The sequence below is a fragment of the Rattus norvegicus genome, chromosome 4 (genome assembly GCF_021556685.1).
Source record: "Rattus norvegicus strain SHRSP/BbbUtx chromosome 4, alternate assembly SHRSP_T2T, whole genome shotgun sequence".
Lineage (NCBI taxonomy): Eukaryota > Metazoa > Chordata > Mammalia > Rodentia > Muridae > Rattus > Rattus norvegicus.
Window position 1 is genome coordinate 184,726,162 of NC_141537.1, and position 3,473 is coordinate 184,729,634.

The following is a 3,473-nucleotide window of genomic DNA, read 5'->3' on the forward strand; positions in this document are numbered from 1 at the left end:
CTGTTTTTGTTGTTTTTGCTTTTGTTCTAGGAGGTTGAACCTACAAATCTATTTGATACTTGGCCTTTTCTTCAATAGTTTTTTACGTTCCTAAAGCCCCCAGAAACATCAAGAATGTCCCTTTTAGTCCAGGCACATTGACATTTCCCTGTCACAGTTATTGAAAATATGGAGGCAGGAGGATGGAAAAGATCACTTGAGCTCACAAGTTAAGGCCAGGCCTCAAGAAGAAAAAAAAAAAAGGAAAAGAAAGACTTTGCTGGGGGCCCAGCCCCCTACAGTCAGGTCCTGAGGTGGGAAGAAGGCCAATGGCTGATGACTTCTGGCCTTTAACTCTCTCTTACTGTTCTGGGGCTAAAAGCTGATGGCTTCTGGCAATTTAGCTCTTCATATATATGATTTCTCATCTATGGGGTGTGAAGCTTTTTAGTGGTTCTCTGCTATATCTTAGGCTTTTGGGTTAATATCTAGTACACGTAACTGTTTCCTCCAAGATTAAAACATTCAATCCTGCAGGAAACTCCTCAAAACAGGAAGGTAAACAATTCGAAATAGTTTCAGGAAGTCCAAAAAACTGGCCAGATTCATTAATCCTCTCCTTGCCATAGTAAATAATAAAAACTGAGGGTCTCTCTCAGATGAGCAGAACAAAGTTTAGAATGAAGTCTCTGAGACCAGACCAGCTCCTCGGAAAAAGGAGGAACCAGGCGAGCTGCCTGAAAGAGGTTTAAATCAGCTCACTCGCTGGAACACTCCATCCTGCTGCGCTGCCTGCAGGCTGTGCAGTGTGCGCCAAGTCCCCAGCCTCAAGAGCTGTCATCCATGCTGGGGTTGCTTCGGTGATGCAGTTACCTTAGAGTTATTTCTGCTCTTATTTCACCCATATTCCTGTAAGTACTCCCAATAAAACTCATTGATTTACCAAATTAGAATTTTGTGTTATTGGTACTTTGCTCTGTTCCGGGCTTCCTGTCCAGAGTGATAGAGGTACAATACACATCATTCAGGAAAGGAAACTCAGAATTTCCTTTTCAGATGTTTCCCTTTCAGGCTTCTTAGTCTCAGCTCTATGCCGTGTTACCATAGCCATGACCTTTCCCAATTCATCTTTGGTTTTGTCGTGTCCCTGTTTTGGTGACAATTATGCTTATGTAAATTTTCTTGAGGAGATGCAACATACACACATCTACTCGCATGTCTCTATTGGGTCCCTTCTCTCACAGCTCTGGGAATCATGCAGAAGAGGGGCCTTCATCTTCCACCAGAAGAGCAGGGCTCCAAGAGATAACAACCAAACATGACAAAACAAAACATAATAAGACAAGGCAATAGCCCTTATACCAAATAAAACAAGGCAAACTAACATAAGGAAAAGTGTTCCAAAAGCAGACAGAATAGTCAGAGACACACCTGTGCCTACAGTTAGGTAAAATGAAAAGCCAGCAGCCACAGCATATATGCAGAGGACCTGGTGGTTCAGACCACTGCAGGCCCCGTGCTTGCCGTTTCATTCTCTATGAGCCCTGCATCGTTGATTCAGTGGCTTTAGTTCCCCTGCTGTCCTCCATCCCTCCTGACCTCAAGAATTCTTTAGGCCCCTCTTCTGCATGATTCCCAGAGCTCTAAGAGAAAGGACCCAATAGAGACATTTGATGTAGAATTTTCTCTCCTCATAATGACTGACAGGAAGTCTCTGCATCTGCTCCATGAAGACACCTGCTCCACCTTTCTATGTTCACTGAGCTGGGCAGATGTTGACCTCAACAATGGGGCCCTGTTGTCAGTTTGGTAGAGCAACCCTCTACCCTAGCATACCCTGGCTTGTTTGGGGATCTCCATGGGATCCCCTGGGCCAACAATTCAAATAAGTGCAACCCAGTCCTGGCACTGGGAGTCTTGCCCGGCTACAAGAGATGGCCAGTTCAGACGCTGAATCCTCCGTTGCTAGTCCCCACGAGACCACTCCCATAGATTCCAGGAAGTTTCCACTGCACTAGATTTCCACCCAACTTGCAAAAGCCCCCGATTTCTAGATGTCTCTTCCTTACCCTTTCTGTCTATCATTTCCCCTCACATCTGATTCCTCCCACGCCCATCCCTACCAGCACCCAATACACTCCCAAAATCTACTTCCCCTTGCCAGGAATATCCATGCTTTTCTCCCTTAGAGCCCTCATCTTTACCTAACTCCTCTGGGTCTAAGGATTGTAGCTTGGTTATCATTTACTTAACTGCTAATATCCACTTATAAGTGAATACATGCCTTATTTGTCTTTCTGGGTCTGGTTTACCTAACTTGGAATAATTTTTACGAGTTCTATCCATTCCCCCTGTGAATTTCACGATGTCATTTTATATAGCTTCATATAATATTACATTGAATAAATGTACCGTATTTTCTATAACCATTTTTTTTTTTGGTTGAGGTACATCTAGGTTTTTTCTGGTTCTCGATATTATGGACGAAGCTGCGATGAACACAGTTGAACAAGAGTCCTTGTGGTAGGATGGAGCATTCTTTGGTATATGCCCAAGATTTCCAACTTTTTGAGAAACTGCTATACAAATTTTCATATGGTCTCTACGAGCTCGCACTCCTGCAATGGAGGAGTCTTCCCCTTGCTGCACATCCTCGGCAGTGTGAGCCTTTGCTTGTACCATTGATCATAACCATCCTGACTGTGGAAGGTGGAACCTCAAAATAGTTGTGACTTACATTTCCCTGGTGGGCTAAGGATATTAAACATTTCTTTAACTCGTTTTCAGTCATTTTTTATTCCTCTATTGAGAATTCTCTGTTTAGATCTATACCCCATTTTCAATTGGATTGTTTGAATTTTTTAATCTAGTTTCTTGAGTTCTTTCTATATTTTGGGTATTAGTCCTCTGTTGGATGTGGAGTTGGTAAAAATATCTTCTGCTGTTCTGTATATTGCCTCTTTGTCCAGTTGGTGGTGTCCTTTACCTTACATATGCTTCTCAGTTTCATGAGACCATGTTTATTGTTAATCTTATTTCCTGTGCTACTGGTGTTTTTTAGAATCGTGCCTTGTGTGCCAACAAATTTAAGGTTATTCTCTACTTTTTCTTCTATCAGAGTCAGTGTATCTGATTTTATGTAGTGTAGGGAGCGGTGCGGCAAAACAAAGATGGCGCCGACAGCCAGCCTCGTCTGAATGTAAACAACTTACTGCGCATGCGCAGGCTTGTCCCCCTCGTCAGGGCAGCTGTATGATCCGGCGCCCTCCTGTGGTGAACAATAGTACTGCGCATGCGCAGGTTTTGCACCTGGTGTCAGTTGGCCGGTAATATGCTAATGAGGGGGCGGTACCATGCTGGTGAGGTGATTCGTTCTCCGCCAATCCCTGGAGGACAAGTAGTGGGGTGATAGTGGGGTGACCCGTGCCCCACCAATCCCTGAGAGATTATTAGCATACTGTTGTGTATATAAGGCGAGCGAATTTGCAGCTCAT